Source organism: Pyrgilauda ruficollis, unplaced genomic scaffold (genome assembly GCF_017590135.1).
Source record: "Pyrgilauda ruficollis isolate IOZ18807 unplaced genomic scaffold, ASM1759013v1 scaffold196, whole genome shotgun sequence".
In the NCBI taxonomy this organism is placed as follows: Eukaryota; Metazoa; Chordata; class Aves; order Passeriformes; family Passeridae; genus Pyrgilauda; species Pyrgilauda ruficollis.
Genome location: NW_024518762.1, coordinates 63,740 through 85,424, shown reverse-complemented (window position 1 = coordinate 85,424; position 21,685 = coordinate 63,740). Strand labels below are relative to the sequence as shown.

General features: G+C 38.6%; 1 protein-coding gene across 16 annotated transcripts in view; it reads right to left on the bottom strand.

Moving 5' to 3' along the window:
• Positions 1–21,683, bottom strand: part of BAZ2B (bromodomain adjacent to zinc finger domain 2B) — a 112,205-nt gene extending 90,522 nt beyond the window's left edge. For 13 of the 16 annotated variants that reach the window (XM_041466048.1, XM_041466058.1, XM_041466053.1 and 10 more), the window contains exon 1: positions 21,579–21,683. The gene's annotated coding sequence lies outside the window, so the exon portion shown is untranslated. The other 3 variants (XM_041466050.1, XM_041466052.1, XM_041466051.1) reach the window with 3 other exon arrangements.
• Positions 21,684–21,685: the final 2 nt, after the last annotated feature.

Below are 21,685 nucleotides of genomic sequence, written 5' to 3'. Positions count from 1 at the left end.
TTCTTGACATAACGGCACACACACAAACACGACAAGCTCAGGATTAACCATTTAACTGTGCAATACTGGAAGTCCTTGAAACTAGTTTCTTCTTCCTTTCAGTATTCCCAGTTATTCTATTAAGGCCCTACAGGGAAGCATTTGTTTGTGGTTTATTTTTTAGATTTTTTTTTAGAACCAATTATTAGGAAGTCTAAAACAAAATATCCTCAGACACAAACAAAATCCTCAAGCAAATTAAGAATAAAAGGCCAGAAACAGCCAACATTCCACACTCAATAACAATGGAAACAGGTGGAAGTTGAGTATTTAAAACAAAAAACAACAACAAACAAACAGACAAAAAACCATAACAACAACAAAAACCTGAGAACAGTCAACGGAGAATGGAACACTTATAATGGACAAGAGTGATTTTATTGTTTATTTTCAAATTTCAATATTGACTATGCAACATTAGTGTAACCTAATCAGTCTTCCCTAAATTATTTCCTTACTGTGTAAAAGGTAAAGACAAAGGAAGCTTCCTGTGCTTAACAGCAGCATATAAATGGAGCTAATTAAGGTTTGACTTCAGTGGGAAGTCAGGATGAGGTGAATTCCCACCTTTGTTACTCTTATCACTTTGCAAGGTGGGTTTTTAAACAAGATTACAAAAACCGGTTTACATTCTGGGAATGGCATCTTTTCATGTAAATCGAAACTTAGAATCTGAAGGCACTGCAGAATGCAGCAAAATAGAACATTTTCATAAAGCTGTGAGGGAAGACATTTTCTATCTTGATGACAATTTGCTTATTTCTCCAATGCAAACATACTACAAAAGCTATGCCTCTCCTAAAAACTTAGCACCCTTTTTAATTACATTGCAAACAAAGACTGAACACTATTTTGAGGTTACATTCTTCCTGGTCTTCATTCATTGATTCAGGACTTATCTGCTCTGAAAGTTTACTGTGACAGGAAAGCTAACGAAGTTGTAGCATTTATAAACAACTGAGAAAGTGAGATTAGGGAACTTTATCAATCTGTTTCATACTTCTATTAATATTTGTAACCAGTAGTTCCCGAAAACCCTATAGAAAGAACATTTAATAAAATGGAGGGCCCTTATTCCCTTGAACTTACCTGAACATTTGAAAAAAACCTGAAGCAAGTTTCTCTATGTAAGACAAGACATGCCATGTTTGGTAGTTTTAAAAGGCATAGCAGAAGTGTCATCAATACCTACCAAAGACTAGTACATGACAACATATTTATTGAAAACCCCTTGTACTGAATAGTCAAAAGAAAGACAGAAGTCATGGGCCCAAAACACAGTTTTAGAAAAGTACCCTGACTTAACCACACACACATATTTTTACAGGTTTTTTCAAGTCTCATCTCCTCTGGTGAACTAATGTTGGAGAACCAATCATTGAAAAAAATGGATTTAGAGCAAAAGGTCAACCAAAAAAAAAACCTCAGAAAATGTTGAACCAAAAGCCAAAGCAAAATTACCCCTTATGATTTTGAAAACTGATAGTTCAACAGGAGTTCAGTATTGCATCATCATATTTATATGCATCAGTCAGTATGAAGAACATTTAAGTAACAGAAATCAATTGCTTTATCTAAGACTTTGGGTTCTGGGTTTAATTTAATTTTAAAAAATTATGTAGTTGGGTTTTGACTGCTTGCAATTCTCCTCCTGCCCTCTTCCACAAACCAGTGAACCACTATGGAAAGAGCACAGAACTGAAAATAACTTCTGCATCAAATTTACTTCCTTCCTATCTCACATCACACAATTATTCTCATAATGGATAAAACATCATCTTGAAATTTGGTTTCCTTCTCCAATTTTTACATCCTTCAGGTTTTCAGCTTAAAATTGTTCTTCATCAGCTTGACTCTATTTGCTTGAATCCTGCAATTTCTATGTTCTTTACACTTTTTTCTTGGGAGCTTGCACACCACGGGGCACGAGTATGCAAGAAGGATGGATGCAAGGTTTAAACTTTGCTAAACTAAAGCAGTTTAAATTCTTTCAAATCCTTGTATAAATCTCCAGATTACCCTCAAAATCCCAGTGTATGTTCTCTTCACCTATTTTAAAAATATGCTTCTTAAATGTGAACAATCCTGGAACAGCACAGAAATAAACCATATTCCAGATGACGCCTTACCAGGATGTTCCCAGTACAACAATTATCTAAGAGAATCACTAATGTCACTGCACAAAAGCCTCTATCTAGAGACACACCTCAGTGACTGTATTGGCCCATGCAGACTCAGTTGTCACATGCTTCCCCACTGGGCAGAACCCTCCAGTGGGTAAGCTCTTTACAGCTCTTGCTGCGCCTTCCAAACAGAAACAATGCAGCTGGGGGCAGGAAGTGGGGATCCACCAAATAAATCCCCCACACTCTAAGCCATTGTCAATATGATCTAGTTACACTCAGCTTCACTTCTTCAAGATGCTCATTTCTTCCAGTCATTTGCAATTGAACATTCCTCAGATTATGATGTGTAGAACCACAAGCATAACTTCTACTCCCCTCAAACACCATGCTTTCTCTCACTATTATTTCATCAGTCCTCAAAAAACTACCCACTCTTCACCTACATTAGACAAAACCAGAACTGGGAGGAAAATTAAGGCCTCTACCCACATTTTAACAGAATGAAGATAAAGAAATGTTAAAATCAATTTCACTGTACTAAGAAATCATCTTTTCAGCAGCAAATGGGAGTTGTCCATTTTTATGACTAATGTCCTAAGTGCAAGAAGCCATATTTTTACGGTGAGTATGGTATGCTTTTGGAAAGCAGAAGCCACACAAACCCTTAGGTTGGTACCTGATTCTACAGCGGGCAAACTGTACCCCTCTGTTGTAGAGGAAATACAGAAGTTAGTTAGCTGCTAGAATGGTGCACACAGGAACTATGAATTGGCCCCAAAATGCCTGACTGAGGCTCACACATAGTTTGACTGTATTTTTTTTTATCTATGTAATTTGATCTATGCAGCTGGAGACATCTTTCATACTCACTCCCTGTGTACAGAGATCCACTTACACAGAATTGCTTAGGTTGGAAAAGCCCTCCAAGACCACTGAGTCCAACTGTTCCCCCATCACTGCCAAGGCCACTGCTAATCCATGTCTCCAAGTGCCACATGGCTTTTAAATGCTCCCAGGGATAGGGACTCCATTACTGCCCTTAGTAGCCTGTGCCAGGGTTTGACAACCCCTTCCAGGGAAGAAATTGTTCCTAATATCCAGTCTAAGCCTTCCGTGGCACAAAACTGTACAATCATACCAACGTAAATACCTTCTAGACAGAATCCTTATCCTCTGAACTGTCGTATTTCTTTAAGTCTCTATTGATTTAAACTTGTTTATTGGACCATTTTCAAATACTTGAAAAATATTACTAATTCTCATACTAAAGCAATTGTACATTATTTGACCTCCAAATGCTGAAAAATCTCTGTATACACTATGTGAAGAATAAAGACATCCCTCCTTAGAGCTTATTTCTGTTTCAATGTAACAGACCACAAAAGCATAACCACCAATTGGAGGTTTTATTTAGTTCAGTAGTATTAAAAAACAAATTCAACTTTTTAAAGTCCTTTTTGCATTTTTCAGGTAAAGCATGTCTGCAAAACATGCCACTTTTTTGCATAATTATTCTCTCTCTAAAATAGATCATGACAAAAAGCAAAAAAGTTCAGAAAGCTAAGCTATGGGGGTTTATTCACATTGTTGACTATTTTGTGCAGTTCGACAAGGTGAGATTCCAACACCTGGCTACTCAGAAAAAGAAGGCATTGTGGAAGAAACAAAGAGCTGCATGGACTGTCAGAGCTCTGTCAGCACATTGGACACACTTATGCCACAAACCTTTCCACATGAGGACCTCTCACAGTTATAATGGCTGAAAGCCAAGATGTCAGCTATGGCATGGCCTACATCATCATTAGGTATTTTGATCAAGATTCAACACTTGTCAAAAAATTATCTTTTAGCAAAGCTTGCCCAAAAGTGCTGAAAGGCTTTTGCATCGCTTTAATTAGTTTTCATCGACTCCCACATTCTACAGACATGACAGAATTTTTCTCTGACTCAGCACTTCCAGGGATCAGTAAGCACACTTAGGACTAAAAAGCATGGCCATTCTAGACAACCTCCCTATGTGTCACTTCTGTACATTTGAGAAACAAAAATTGTGTCAAGGCTATTCTCTAACAAGTGAGGACATGTTGGTTCTTAACAAACTATAATGCCAGTAGAAAGTGAAGAAAAAAACATTGTCAGTAAAAATTCAAAACTGCTCCTCTTCCTGTCATCACCTTCAGTGGAAGATAAGAAAATGTGAAAATAATTTTTTCTTCTAGCAAAGTGCCATTTCAGCCTTTAACATCCATTTTAAGCTAAATAACAAGAGAAAGTCTGAGAATTACTGCACTTGCAGGACTTGATCCTCTCTTTGAAGACTGACTACTACCTTGAGACTGCATATTTGCTCTGCAATGCTGGAAGCTCTTGCAAACAAGAGGGGAGCAGCAAGACATGGTTTCAGCATTCACACAGCCAGCTGTTCCGGTCTGCCAAAAAGACAGTAACTGTTTTGCATCGTGCCCCAGTCACAGACAAAGCTTCACTGCATCGTACATGATTCAGAGACTCCTAGACAGTATTATAAAAGCAATAATTACACAGACACAAACACAGCTGAGGAAAAGACAGAGAAAGCAAGAATGAAAAAATCAGACAAAGGAAGAAAATAAGAAAAAAACAAAGCTATTAGAAAGTTTCAAAGGCCTTTTTTTTAATTAATAGATTAAGTTACTTAAGAACAAAAATGCAATCCAACCGTAAAGTCTCACAGGAATTAAGTGAAACTATTAGGATGAAGATGATGAAGGTACAGGTACCTTTATTAGGCATGTGTTTAGTCACACAGGCAGCACATAGTTGAGACATATCTCAAATGTTAGTAAGTCACTTTTATTAAGTTTCCCAGCACTGAAGTCTGGTAACAAACGGTTAGGAAAGGTGTGAAATATAGGTTTCATTCACAATTAGATTATGTCAAATACACAAGCTAATATAAGAGTCTTACTCTGAAAACTGCAACAAGAAGATAACTCTTTCCATGTAAAGATATTATTTCCAGGTCCTTAAAAAACAAAGTTTGATCTCCAAAACTGAGATACTGTAATGTGACGAACAGTAAACATTTTGTATCTTCTCCAATAAAAGCAATTATAACCCGCATGCTAAAGCATTTCAACCAAATGAAATTGGAAATCAATTGGTTATCAAGCACAGCTACATTTAAACATCCTTTATATCAGATCTTCTGTCCTTATACTTCCACATCAGTCATAGAAACATTGCCCTGACTGTCTACAAAACCAATTAATCAAACTTGTAAAAATAAATTTTCAAAGACATATATGTGTGTGTGTGTACATGTATATTTATAAACATACTGTGATTTTCAAAATTAAGAAAACTTGTGTTTCTCTTTGGTCTTTGCAATGTTAAAGTTAGCTTATCAGCTGCACTGCCTTGTTTTGTAAGGCAGTAAACTTAAATACAACAAATGTTAAAAAACAAACAGAAAACCCCCCATTTTTTCATTTTTAGCAGTTGTTTTGAAAAGTAATACTGCCTAGTACTAGACATGTAACTAGGAAACATACTGTATGATTCATTAGCTTGTAATTTTTATTGTGATTAATAAGAGAAGTGTTCCAATCTAAATGCAGTGGTTATGTAAACTGATAAAGATGACTGCAAGATTTTTAATGTAAATAAAATATTTTACTGAACACTGTAAAATGAAGATAAAATATTTGAATGAGATATGAGGTATTTTATTATCCCAGGTTCTTTGAATCCTGATCTGTTTTCCTTATGTGTTGTGGTAGTTATATTACTAGATATTTGTTGTTGGCATCTTTCAATACAAGGCTATGCAAGGTATTAAAGTAACTTTAATATATTACTCCTCTGGAACAACAAAAGGCTTTAAATTGGTCAATGTATATCAAAGGCAATAAAAAAAGCCTGTATCACAAAAAAACCCAACAGTACTAATGGACATCTTCTGTTGCTTATCCCTAAATCATCAGGGCATGACATGAGCCACCTACCAGGCATATATAGTTGATTTATCAGATCACATGGTAAGTACCAACATGTTACCTGAAAAAAAACAAGCAATCCACACCAGTGGTAAAGTCTATTCCACAGATTTTTCTAAATACAGAGTCCTGCTACAGAAGGTTCATTTCCCTGAAACAAAAAGGCAAAGCACATCCTGCAACAGAGACAACCACTAAAAATTCTGAAACAGAGAAGTTGCTCCCTGCTAGCATGCAACATATAGTTGACAGAATGGAGCTACACACACATATGGAGTATGTTGTTTAGGCATGGATAAATTTGAATGGAAATAACTGTTGGTTTTCAGGGAAAAAACAAAGGAGCAAATTTTACTGAAGGAAAAATCAACCCTTCTCCCTTTCTCCTCAGGTGCTGGGTAAGAGAGAATTTGACAATGTAAATATACGAAGTAATCCACCAAAGACAGGACTGAAGAACTTCCTACCAAGTTTATAATAAAACAATCTCGAAAAAACAACCCTTTTTATTATTCTGCAGGAAAGCAGCAAAGAGAATTTAAGTTTAACCTACAATACTCTGGGTTCCCTGTGCTCACACAGTTCAGCATAAAGTTACTAAAAACATCTGTGTCAACATTCTCTCCTAACATGATATAACAGCAGCACAAAAAAACTATGTTGTACTTGACACATTTGTTGATTTCCTTCAGGCACACTTTTATGATGTCCTCCTGTCTCAGGACATTGTGCATTAAATGTCAAAACAGTATAAACTCAGAAACTGCAGACCAACAAAAAGTTATCTTTTTAAAGATTACACTGGATAGCCTCTAATTTAATCCTCACACATTCTATTTCAATGAATCCTAAAGACCCCAGAGTTTTAGAGTCTTAATTCAAGACCGTAGCAATAGTCTACACTTCACGTCAAAACTCATGATTCTGCATGCTCTCCTAGCACCATTCTAACACAAAGTAAGTTTAAACAGTTCACCAAAACATCCTAAAATATAGAACAGGACCACAGAGTGGTTGAGATTGAAAGGGAGACCATCTTGTCAAAGCCTTTGCTCAAGTAGTCACTTAGAATCAGTTGCCTAGACTGTGTCCAGATGACTTTGGAGTATTCTCATGGGTGAAGACTTGGCAACCTCTCAGGACAACCTATGTCAGTGCACAACCATCCTCACAAAGAGAGTTTCCTGGTGTTTGAGGGCAACTTCAGAGAATGGGTCAGTTTGGAAGGGACAGCAGCGCGTCACGTGGTCCCGCCTCCCTGCTCAAGCAAGGTCATCCCAGAGAACACGGCATGGAACCTCCTGTTTCAGTCTGTGCCCATCTTTGTCCTGACCTGCTGAAAAGAGCCTGGTTCTGTCCTCTTTGCACCTTTCAGACAGGTATTTATAAACAGTGATGAGATTCCCCTGAACCTTTTCTCTGGGCTGAGGAGTTCAAGCTCCTTCCTTATAGGTAAAATGCTCCAGACCCTTCAACTCCTTAACAGCCATTTATCAGAGGCACTTCAGTAGTCCCATGCTGAGGAGCTCAGAGCTACACACACAGCTCTAACAAACCTCACCTCTGTCCTTCAGCATGTATTTAACTGTATTTTGAACAGTGAATTACCATAAAGAACTATGGTAACAACTTATGAATTGTAGTAATTTATTGGAACAACAGCAGAGCTGCAACTAACACCTAAAAAGGCTTCAAGCATCTGCCCTTTATTGTTCTTCAGTCCAACCTTTTATACCCTTTATCTTACATGCATTCCACCTGTGTGCTCTCTGTACCCTTTTGTGATTGGTCAGTACACCTTGGCACTCCATGTCTCATTGCCTTCAATACTGGTCACCTTTCCAGCACAGCTGGAACCCATTAGGGTTGAGGCTTGGCCACAGCCCCACTCCCAATTACCACAAACTGCGTACCTACAACAGTAATTCTTCTGGCAAAAACATTTATGGTAACAACAAGTTCAAAGAAGCAGAATTTGCATACCAGTTCCACAGTATTAGTGAACAAAAAACACTGAGACAGTGTTGTGCCAGCAAAACAACAGACTACAAGATATCATTGGAAGTTGAAAGTGTAATGCAAGCTAGCAACCTTACCTAGTTTAAAATAAAATTGATAATTAGGTGTGAGTGATGGGCTCTGCTGTCAGGATCCTCCACTTCCCCTATTCCTTTGGTCTTGCTGAAGCAATGGTATGAATCTTGGCCCCATACGCAAGGGGAAAAGAAAATCCAAATAACCCTGTGAATTATACTCAGAAAACAGAATGTAAAAATAAGAAACTACTGGAAGTCATAATTTTTTACTCCAAACCATTCACATGTATTACATTCATTATACTAGCATCATTCTAGTACAAAAGCAATGTACTAGACATTCTACTAGGTTTCTGCAAGTTGGAAAGCTAAAAGCAGCCTGAGGATGCTACAGTGAGTACCTATTTGAAAATCTAGAACTTGTGTTTCAAACTATTTTTCTTCTGCTTCCCTACTCTTTCTGGGCAAAAATAAGCTTGCAAGTATTTTCCTCTACTCTGTGAGCTTTCAAGTTCAGGATAAGAACACAGTTTTGACATGATAACTTAAGAATTTGTAAAAGGAAGTTGATTGTCCACTGATTAAAAGTGAAAATATTGTAAAAAAAAAAAAAAAAAAGCCTTCAACCTGAGTGGAGAGGACCACTACAGGGCATGACATGACATGAGGCCACAAGCTAGCAAGTCTGAATTAATTGTTTCTTAGAAAAATATCCCTAACTTTTCGGCTCCTAAAGGCTGGAGCTTGAGCTCAAAAATGAAACTTCCACCACTGCTTAGCACTAACTCAACTCTTCTACTAATGGAATTCAAAGTACATCTAAGAAGAACATCAAGAGAAATGCTACACATTTTTAAAATATTGCCTTAAGTATCAACCAGTATCTCAGACAAGAAACATTGCATCAGATTAGTAAGAATCCACCATGAAATAGTTTTTTGTTTTTAACAAACTACATGTATTTAGAAGGAAAGATGGTCAAGATACAAGTTTGTTCTAAAACTCACTTTTGGTTTGATATCTACAGGTTGCTGATCATTTGACCTCTGCCTTTTTCTTTATGGCTCATTAAAAAAAAAAAAAACAGAACAGGAAATCAAGCAACAGAAAAGTTGAAAATTAATCATCCTGAGGCCATACACTTTTAAAAATGCAGCTTCTGATTATTTCATGGATTTTTATATATAAAATAATCTATTTACAAGAAAAAACATTAAAGAAAGGAACTGAAATGTCTTGTTTAAGAAACTAAGCTTCAAGTCCTGTAGAAATCGCAGTCTTACACTTCTGCTGTTCGAAATTAAATTTATACTGATCAAACAGCACCTGACTTCTGTTCAATGAGTGAAAACATACTGAAACCTGTTTTCCAGCAATTCTATTACAACTTATTTTCTAGCATCCACAGAAGTTAATTACGGCCACATGCATGAAACAGTATGATTTATACTACAAGAGTAGCTATCTATGCAGGCTTTTTAATAGCTGACAATTTACAGGATGGCAGTGAATCTTCTTCATCACTGAAATCTAGTCCACAATATGTGGCAGGGTGTGGGGGGGGCAGGTAAGTGGGGAGGGCAGACACCTCACTTGCCTTAAAAAAAAGCTATAACTATATATTTTAAAACCTTGTATTTTTCACTTATATTTGACTACATAAGTAGTAGTTCTTAAAAAAGCAAGCAATAAAAGCAGAGCAGGTCCTGCTTTTATTAATGAAACAGCAATCAGCTGTCTGCAAGCCATCCATGTGACACATGCACACAAGGGCACAGGTACGTTCACGGTTCTGAAAAACCCTCAACTAAAATGAAAGCCTTGGAAAACTGTGTATTATTATGTGCATGCATTTAATAAATGCAAATGCTTGTTCTCTCATGTAAATACTGCACTGGAAAGATAACAAATCAGCTTGACTTGTGCTAGACTATCTGTGTGCCCTCAATAAGAAATAATGTGCACATGGGAATGATTCTAAGGTATTTTCACCAACAGAAATTATCGGAGTACTTACTGCTTGTAGTCACGGATGCAAACATCATTCTGGTCATGTTACTTAAAAGTGACCAACATTTTCTAATTGAAAACATATTGGATTTATTCTGAGAACAAAATTTTGTTTGTTGTTACAAAGAAAGTAAAATTTAGTATCCACTATCTGCATTCTACTGTGCACAAAACCCATGTAACAAGGTACCATGCAAAAGCTTTTTACTACAGGTCTCCTCATGTGCTACTTTTGAGGGGGCTGAAAAAATTCTCCTGTGAGCAGTGTTCCTGTGATGGTCCTCTGCATCCTCCTACTGCCATAAACCAGACTGCACGAGGAAATACAAGCCCACTTCAACAACCCACTTGGCAAGGACAGTGCTGACAGCACATATACTTGTTGGACAGTGGGCACACACTGAGGAGTCAGAGAACTGCTTGGGGCATTGGTGAAATAACATTAATACTGGCCCTACCACTTCCTCAGCTGGCAGGTCTAATCTGTCCATCTTCTTCAACAGTGACTGATTTTCAGAAAACTGTAGAACTTTACTGTTGAATATCTAGCCTACTTTCAATTACGTCTGAAAAGAAATGAAAAACAAAAGTTATGGCATGGAATGGACAGGCACATGGACAAACAGGTGAGCATGAAGCACGGTCATAAAACTTTACGTGTTGACAGCAGGTACTTGAAGCAAAAAAGTAACTCAGCTTTACAAAAAGATCCCACTTATATGCATTTCAAGTGTCTCCCAGACCATATAACACAGATCATCCCTTAAGAAAATTGCTTATCTATTTATTTTAAACACATTGCAAGGTATAAAAAATACCACAATTATAAAAATTAAGCATTTAGAGGCCGAGAAATCCTTTTAAAGTGATTGCCCATGTTTGTTTTAACATAAAGTCTTTACACTATTCATGGATCTCTCAGAACACGTAATTCATTTCCATGACCACAAAAAGACTGCAGGCTACATTTGAACACTGCTCTGTATAAACTACTTACATCAACACAATAAACTTTCCAATATGCTGTATATCTATAACATCTTAACTGCTAACACTGAAAATTTACTGGCATCTGCAAGAGTCAAAAGATTATAGCTTTACCTCAATCAAAACCAGAAACAGGTTGACAAAGAAAAACATCTCCCAAAAAATAGGCAAGTATTTCAAGCTGCTCTCTATCTTTCTCACATATAAATAAAAGGAAAATGACATAGCATAACCTGCTCCTTTCAGTTCCTAATACCAAGCAAAAAAGGGCATTTTATAACTGACTGCACTAACTGGTGCACTTAACATTAGTTTTAACCTCAAGTAAGTGAGAGTGAGTTCCTTCCTTCCCTGCATGTCCTTTGACTGTTTCTTTGTATAATGAACACACTACTTTTTGCAAATCATAAAAAATAATTCAAAACTAACCCTCTGGATGAGGCTTTACCATGGAACCAGTACTTCCCATTCTTGTTCAAAAATACATTTGGTTCCATGAAGACAACTTGCTATACCCTCTAAGCCCTAAAGGGGGAAAAATCGGGCCTGAAAAGCACTTCTAGAAAAGAAGAAAAGAGAACTGCAGAAAAATATAGTGCTAATACCACAGTTAAAGGCTGAACAACAAAGGACCCTTACTAAGTCTGTTGTCATTTTAGTAATATATTCTTTCCATATGCATTTCTTGTCTTTTTCTGAAATTTACTGCTCCAAACACTCTTACATGTGTTAAGTGGCAAGTATATAACTATTAAAACCCTTTAGATATTTTTTGACAAGTTGTTGGCAAGTTAAAACAAACAAAAAAGACATGAAAAACACCAAACAGAAGTACTTCATTATGTCATCAAAATGGGGCATACCCATTTGCGTTCAAATATACACCCATTCTAAAACCCTATTCTCCAAATCCTCCATTACATTTAAGGTATGACTAAATCCAAGTGCACTCTCTACTAAGCTGCCAGAAAGATAATAATTATTAGAATGTATTGCTGTGATTTTTTCAATAATCCACAGTATTTCACTCCCTTTAGTCAAGACTTGGGATCTCAACTTTCTTCCCATTTCTCACACCTTCTTTGGGACTGTAGCTTTTTAACATGGTCTCTATTGACAACACAGTGAAAAAAAATCAATCACTGTCTTTTGTTAACCAAGTGTTAGCGATTACTAAGAGGAAGGTAGGTGTGTAATCACCTAATATCAGAATACCCTGCATTGGAGACCCACAAAGATCACTGAATTCAAGCCCAGCCCTGCCCAGGATTCCCCAACAATCCCACCCTGTCCCTGAGAGCTCTGGCAGCCTTGGGACTGGGACCATTCCCTGGGGAGCCTGGGCAGTGCCCAAAAACCCTCCGAGGACAGAACCTTTTCCTGATCTCCAACCTAAACCCACCCCTGACACAGCTACAGCTGTTCCCTCAGATCCTGTCCCTGATCACAGAGAGCAGAAATCAGAGCTGCCCCTTCACTTTCCCTCATGAGGAAGCTGTAGACCCCAATGAGGTCTGACCTCAGTCTCCTTTTCTGCAGACAGAACAAACCAAGAGACCTCAGCCATGAGGTCTTCACATGGCTTCCCCTCCAAAGCCTTAACAATTTACTTCTTTAGACTCCTGTGTAAGGTAATTTCACTTAAAGAGCCAAAATAGGAGCATCTATTGTTTCTAATATTAGACTCGGTAACAAAAACCACCCAAAAACCCAAACAGGAATTCTCCTTGCTACTTTGAAAGCTCCTACAATTGTGCTATGAAGAAATTGTTTCTGGCATTACAACTGTTGTAGAGGCTGGGTCCCCCCAGGGACCTATTGAGCACCTTTCCACCCCACTTCTCTCGTTAACCACACAGTTGTAGTCTGCTACCTCTGATCTAGCTCTTTCTTCAACATTGAAAAGAAGCAGCAAGGCGCTAAGGATAACTCCAAGAAAGAAAAATTTTCAGAGATGCGACGGAAAAATACTGGTTTGCATTTCTCACAATTTATCCTTTTTTCAACTGCTGTAACTACTCCGACAAGATCAGAGCTGTAAGGAGTGATAACATCTTTTACTAAATCAACTGATACAACTTGAAAAACTAGACTCTTTCAGGCACATATGTTTTTGTCTTGCTGACTAACACAGTAAGAAACCTCCCTTAATGGCTTCCCATTTTCCTGGATCCATACATATGAAGTAAGAATTTATTTACAACTTTCCTCAGCGATACTTCCTATTTACATGCCAGCTTATAAATCAGTAACAAATTAATAATTTACAACATACTGGATCAAAATATGTATGGAGAGCAGGAATTTTGGGCTCCCTTTTATTCCCAGAAGAACTAAGGATGTTAGGGAAACTGACTTTTATTGTCAAAAATATATTATTCCTTATAAAAGTTCCAGTCACTAGGGCAAACAAAAATACGGAAAAGTTATCAAACTATTCTGTATAAGCTTGATTTCTAACTGAAAAGCAAAACTGAATGCAGGGAGATCAACATTACATCACAGCTTATATATATTAATAACTAATATTTCTTAGTATGTACTTTTCACATAATAATAATAGATAAGCATACCTTTATATGAGTACAGTCATTCCTAATACATTCATTGTTTTCTCCATGGGATACTTAACAGGACTACTTACTTCTATTTTACCATACCTTCATTTTGGGTAATACAATGGCATTTTATACTTCTTGGCTTTCCCCCAAAACCACTGGGTATATAAAGCATGAAAAAAAGAAAAAATCAGCAACTACAGTGTTAGCAAGGTTCTTTTTCAGAACAACAAACATTACAAAACTACTTACAAAGCTTGGCTGATGTCACTTTTTTAGTCTTTACATAACAAGATATGTCACTTTTTTAGTCTTTACATAACATGTTTAAGATGTATGTCACTGTTCACCCTTACACCTTGTTTCTTCAAAGCACAGAATTTAACATTTTATTCAGCATTTAGTTAAAAATAAATATTTAATACAGAGGTTGTTCTACAATGCAAGCACAGCTAAAATGAAGGGCCTCCGTGGCTGCAGCGACCAGATTTCAAACGCAGGTAGATCAATAAAAAAGAAAGCTCAAGCACAGTCTCCATGTGTGAGCAGAATGGTTTATAATAGGTTGCAAATGACTATGCACTTGCTGTAAGCAGCTGTTCTTAAATTATGAATATGCAACCAATTCAAGTTAAAGCCAAATCCCAGCACCATTTTTGCAGGGTAGTAGTAGTACCTAGTAGTTGTTTGCTTGTTCCACATCTTAGTTCTGTTAAGGCTACATACAAACAGCAGTAACTTTGGAACAAATAGGACCAAAGTATTTGCATTTCATTACTAAGTCCATTAGCACAGCAAGGGTTGTCAATCTTTAGAACTCCCCTACAACAGCACAGGCAATGAAACAGTGATCTCCAAGCCAAAAAAAAAAACCTCCACAGCAGACACACAAGCCCCTTTGCCAAGTTTTTGCTTCAGCCAATCAGCCTGTCTGCCCTGACCTGCTGGAAGGCTTGCATCAAGCTTCAAACACTTAAAAACATCCATCATAAAAACAAAGACAGGACACTGAATTATACAGTATTAACCTCCAGGGTTTGCATACAAAGATGTAAGATTTATTTATGTCGTAGCACGTTAAGAGCTTCAGCACACTGTTCCTTACACCAAACTAGCTGCCAATTTGATGAACCTCTCTGCCCTCAGCAGTACAGTATCTTTGATTAATGAGTGCACGCTTGTGGAAAAGTGCAAGAACAAAAAATGGGGCAAAATCCACACAATTATGTCCCTGTGCACCAATGAACCACTGCAAGCATTTTTGTCCAACTGGCTTCCTGTTGTAGAAAGACTGAGGGCTGAGAAGGGCGTTGTGGAATTATTTTGCTGATTATACTTGGATACTACATACCACTCTTCTAAAACAGATAACTGGTAAAATGCACTGCACTGTTTAGAAAGAATCTTTTAGCATTAGAAAAATATTAACTCATTAACACAAATCGATTAATAAAGAGGGTCACAATACAAAAACATCATCTATGTACTCAGTGAAGAAAAAAGTACTCTCAGGAAGATTTCAAGGTTTTAGCTTCAAATCCAAAAGACTCAGGACTGAAATTCAAGTTCAAGAGCAGCTAGGCAGATTATTTTGTGCCTTTAAATTACCGTATTAAGTATTCTAACGAAAATCCACCTTATACTGCCTATAATTTACAAGAATAAGAATATAGTGGTAGGGTTCATCATTACTCAAAAAATGAAAATTTTTCATTATCCCTTCCAAGAATTACAGAGCAGAACTAAGTTCTGTGTGAGGCTCCAAAAAGACAACAGCATAATTAGACAGTCACTGTATTATTTTTAAGCCTACCATCTTTCCTAAGGCTTTACACTGCAACATTACCAGTGACAAATACTTAAATTTAGCAGTCCTGCTAATTACTAATGTAAAGAGTCCATCAGGTAGAACAAATTTTCAGGTAGTTTTTCTTTACATTTTTAATTAGTTTGAATTTTAAGATTTTGGGTGATTCCTCCCTCAGCAACTAGAAAAATCTCTGCAATCTCTTTTTGCAAGCTACCAAGGCTTAACCCATTCAGCTCTTTACAATGCCTGACCTACATCAAGTGAAAGGAATCTTATTTCCTTTACACCCAGAAAACAAGACATTCAGGAGGCCCTGAAGGGTTTGGGTAGCAAGGTAAAAGGAGAGAATTCACATTAAAGGCAACAGGCATTATACAGACACCAACAAGCCCAGCACATCTTTTCCTAAGTTTCAGAGACTATGTTTGAAAGATCATCTGTCACTAAGCAAGGTTTTAAAATGCATACTTGTTTTGATATTGGTCTTTTTTCCAATGATCTGAAAGATACTCTATAAAAAGAGAAGGAACTGGTATTAGGAATTGTGTCAAACACATAAATTAATTCTATTAAACTAAACTGGGAAAACCCTTGTATCCTTTCTTCCTTGTTGCTACATTAAAAAAAGTGAAACAAGCATTAAGACCTCCTCACACTCCAAGAGTTTCTTTCTGGCATCTCAAGAGCTGGTGTCTCATGAAATGCTAACACCACAAAATAAACTACACCTTCTCCTTCCCAAAAAGAAACAAAAATCTATTTTATACCATAAAATTACTAATTTTATTATTTATTTCCATTTAAATCTCAGCAGAACTTCTGTATTGGACTTCAACAAAGTATACTTGTTTTTTTCTTTTTAAGGAATGGCTTGAGTCCTGGGCACTATATAACAGCAAATTTAGGACAGTAAAGAGCTTAAACACTAAAGAACTTGGATAAGAACTTAACACAGCTAATAGGTGAAACTGTGTGCTAACCGGATTATATGTTCTACATATCTCTTTTCCACTTAAAATTGTATGATTAAGAAACAAAATAATGGCAAAATACTGCATCTTGCCTGGCCCTTCTGCAGAGGCTACAGGAATACATGGTCCCAGTTTTGTTTAATGACCACATGCTGCATTCTGCTTACCTACCCATAGCAATTACTCTGCGGGCTAACAAACCACGCATTTCCGTTTTCAAGGAAACAACTATACAGCACATTACAGATTAAAGTCAGTGAAGACAGCTCTTTCTACATCCTCTACCACCAACCACTTGTGATGTTGGTAAAAGACTAAACCCTTCAGGAGTCCTTAAGGACTCTGTAACAGTGAACCTAAGAGTGTCTTGCCTTCATAAAGCCCTAAGAAAGACAAACTAAAAAACTAATGAGAACCTACTGTTTTCCTCACACAAATCTTCTGGTGATTCCTTGCTGGTCTGTTTGTTGCTATTTATGGTAAAAATGGTTTTAAAGTAAAAATGTAGTGGCATAACAAAAAAGTTTTTAAAAGCACAGACGTCCATTTAAAAAAGGACGTTTCATTTCCTTCTGTGATGCAGTGGGGAAGATCATCTGTACCTAGATTCCGAATAGTGCATAATGTTCTTCATTACAAACTTCTCATTTCTATAAAATATGTCGACCAGCATACACTTACTACGTTTTGTCTACATTCAGAATGTTGTAAACTATCAATCACAAAAATCACTGCTAACCTTCACAACTGTTAATCGCCACCACAAGGAACACTGAAACAATCACAAACTAGTTTACAATGTAGTATGACATAATTCACTGAGTGTACTGTAGTAAAACTACAGTATTAACTCAGAAGTTGATCCACACTTGGGAGAAAACTGGTAGACTATAGGAATCTTCCTGGGGCAACATTATCTACATGATGAAAACACTAAGCATCACTCTTAATACTCTATTGGAAGAGTCTGTTTATAAAAAAAAATTTAAAAAGAAAATCCACCATTATTTACACGTTTAAGTTTTATTTAAAGATAGCTATATATTAGAGTCTCAGAGATGGATCTCAGTAAAGGGATTTGAACACAGAATGTTCACACAGTGAAACCCTTCATGTGCCAGAGGGAGAGGGGGGAGGAAAGGTGTAGGAAACTGCATTGTTGGTTATACCTTCCAACAGTCAAGATCTCCTATTCCTACATATGCCATTATAAGAAAATGACAGAACTAATAGCAGCGAGGTATTCCTTCCCCTCATTCTGAGATATGAAACCGGGTGCACCAGCTTCATTTTATTTGCAACTCGGATATTCCACGTCTTGCACAGAAACAGAAAAGCAGCAACAAAGACCTTAACAATTGCAGTTCAAGCTGGGAGGGACTGTTCTACTTGAATTCAATGACACCACTAATGGCTTCTTAGCAGTTTCGTGAAATCAACCAGCTGTCAAATCGATGCATCAGAAGGAACAGTTATGCACTCCCATAAGAAAAAGCAACACATCAGGATGTTTTGCAAAACATCTGCTCCTTTACAATGCAGTTCCACAACAAACGTGCAAACAAAGAAAACGTAAAAAAGGTCAAGAGGACCTATAAGGAAAGGCTTCTATTACCTACTTATTTACATTTTAAGTGTCTCCCAAAAAGACAAAAAAAAGTCTCCTAGAACTTTCTTCGTAACATAAGGTCAACATAAAGATTAAAAAAATATACTACAGCAGTCAACTAATGCTCTTTCCCTCCATGATATAAAGATATTGTTAGTTTACCTTTTGAAAATGCAAAACATTTTATTACATGTCCAAGAAAATCAAGACTTTTTCACCAGAAGGTATGAAGCATGTATTTAGCTTTTTTCCTTCTCACACTACTCAAAAAATGTTACAATGGCATTGACAACCTAAAAGAACCTTAAAAACAATTACCTTTTTGTGGGAACACAGCACAGTGGAATTTAGTTTGAGAAAATAATTTGGATGAGAAATACCAATATGTCATGGTTTAGGACTGGTATTCTCCAATTCAGTGCTCTCACTTGAAACCACGTGTGGCTCATCCCTCCCCTTCTTCAGGATGGAGAGGAGGATTGGAAGCACAAAAAGTAAAGGTCACGGATTGAGATAAGAACAATTTACCGGAAACAGCAATGAGATAAGAAAACGAATAGTAATAACAACAATACCAATGACAGAGACTACAAAAAAGAGTCCAAAGATTCACACGGAAACAAAAATACCCTAGTTTCACTTGAAAGAGAGCCCTTCTCTCCCCAAAAGGGATAGAGTGCCTTGCCTGCCCTTCCCACCCTCAACGAACAGAGATAAGGTGGTCAGAACTACTGGGTCCTGGCCATGCCCCTCCTGGCCGCTGCAAAAGCGAACCCTGTCCTGGCTGAAACTAGAACACGAGATCACAATTCCAGTTTATTTTCAATACAGAATAGTCACAAAACCTTTTACTGTGCCATCCAGAAAAGACTTTGGATCAGGAATGAAAAGGAAACAATACATGATCCTCTAAAGAATTATTTTTTTTACTTTTCAGAGGGTTCTGTTTATGAACAACTTCATCACAACCTGATAAGTATACTCCCCTCGCTTACAGGAATTGGTACAAGCTATGATTAAACCAGCATCATAAACCTGCCTGAAGCGAACATAGAATTTCTTGAACACTGACGATTTCTTAACAATTCCTATTCCCTTCTCTACATATACTTTACAAAAATGACCTTGGCTACCATTTTCTTAACATTATGCAGTTTACTGATTTTGCAGCATTTTGACAAAAAAATCTATGTGGTTTATTATGAGATGTAAAAGCTATACTGCCATTTTTAGAAACTACTTATCCTCCGTTGCTACCCTTTTATAACCAAGCCAGTCTTCTAGACCTTCATTGCATTTATAATTTAGAATCACCTATTGTACATGCTTTCAACTGTTTAAACGTTTTTATTTACTCTGCATTCACACATACAGGAAATAGCAAATACAACCACGCTTTCTGATGCATTTAGGAAAGAAAAAGAAAGTAAGCATCTGACATTTGTTCCAACGTAACCTTAAGACTACTTTAAGTACAGCATTCAATACTGACTTGGAGAGAAAGAAAGTCTTGATGTACAAACAGCTGTTCCTATTACTTCGTATGTTAACTGTTGTCACTATTTTCCCCAATCCTGAAGACTAAGAAAATGCGAATTAAATATTAGTTTCATGTTCTCCATAGTGTGACTTTAAATACAGAGGAAGTCAAACAACCATAGAAAGAAGAATGGAAAAACAAAACTTCACCTACAACAATTACTCCTTACCAATGTTTCAGTAAGTCATGTGACCAGAAAAACTTTCATGAGATTAAAAAAAGGGCAATTGAGAATCATATTAACATGCTGAAAAATACCTTTTATTGTTCTCCCTTTCACAACAGCTGATGCAGTCAGAGGAAAAGAGATTTGTTGTTGGGTTTTGGGTAAGGAGTTACTGTAGGGTTGGTTCTTTCAATGAGTTTAGTATAGTTACTACGTTTAGCCACACACATTATACAGTACCTGGAACATTACCCAAACTACATGTAATATTTATAGGTACTTTCCAGATGGAACCTTTTAATAATATACCTTAATAAGTTCGTTGCTTCCAAACATACCTCCAAGTCTGTAATTTAAAAATGGAGGTCTGTTTAGCCATGTTCCTCATGCCAAGAAGACACTGTTTATTTCTCAGGGAAGATTCTGTACCAAGTGTTTCACGTAAACTTCACATCAGATTGATACTTTCCATAAACAAAACCAATACAGATCTCCAGATAACCTGCTATTTAAAATAGTAACTTCAGAACGTGTTTTTAAATAACCCAACAGTTAAGCATTGCACATTAAATACTAAGGCCAGGGCAGGAAAAAAAAAAAAAAAAAAAAAAAGGGGCACGATTGTTTTCCTGATATGAAACCAGACACCAGATAAAGAAGTGTATTCTCAGTGTCCCCTCTACGTGTGCGCTCAACCAGGAACCTTTCTCTTTAAAGTGCGTTTTACAACACGTTAGATCAGGGATTCCAGGGGAAAGCACAGAGTCTTGGACAAAAATCCCCTTAAACTTTACATGACGTCACTATCTGTTCCTGTAACATTCCCTAAACTTTAATGCTTATCCAGAAGTGCTTTCAGGTTTTCTACTCATTCCCTCCTGGAAGAGACGGTCAGACTTTGGAATAAAAATTTGCCCAAGATGGCGAAAGGCTTGTTGTTTAGAGGGCAGAAAAATGGAGGATATTGTAATATACACAAAGGGATAAATTTCAACAACTCGGCCCTGCGCTGCAGCTGCTTGTTTCTCTTTACAAGGACGGGACATGCACAAAGCCGCGGACAGAGGGGACCGCAGCAAGCCGGGTGCGCGGAGCGGCGCCCGCTCCCGGCCCGCGCCGCGCCCCGCGGAAGGGAGGGAGGGAGGGAGGGAGCGCCCACTCACCGCGCGCGGGAGCGGGGGCTGCGCGGGGCCGAGGGTCGCCCGCGGAGGGGCATCGCCCGCTCCGGCCGCTGCCCCGCGCCCGCTCCGCGCGGCCCCGCCTCGCGCCCGCCCTGACAGCCCCGGCCGAGGGGAGCGGGGCAGCGCCCGCCGCCAAGAGGGGAACGGGGCGAGAGGGCCGCCGGGAGCGGAGCGTACCACACAGCGCCACACAAAAGAGCCGCCCGGTGGCCGCTAGCAGCCGCCGCACCGCCCCGGAGGCTGCGGGCGTCCATCGGCAGAGACGTGACCGGCACCGCCCGGCCAAGGCACGGGCGTGAGGCCACGAGCAAAGTTTAAAATCGCTCGGAACACGGCCGTCCCGTCTGCAGACACCCCGGCCTCGGCCCTTCCCTGCCACTCACCTCCACGCAGCCACTCTGCCTCCCGCCCGCAGCGCTGCCCGGGCAGGGCCCCGCAGCGGGACTCGCGCTCGGCCCACACAACAAAGGGGCGATACGCACCGGCGGGGACGCGGCCGGCGAGGCGGGCGCTACTCGGGTTCGGGAGCCCCGGCGCGGCAGAACACCATCCCACTCCAGCCGCTCACCTGGGAGAAGCTCCGCCGCTCGGGGCGCGGGGCGCGCGGCTCTCACTCTCCCGCTCTCTCCCCTGCGCTGTGCGGGCGGCGCGCGCCGGGCCGGCCCTTCCCGGCGC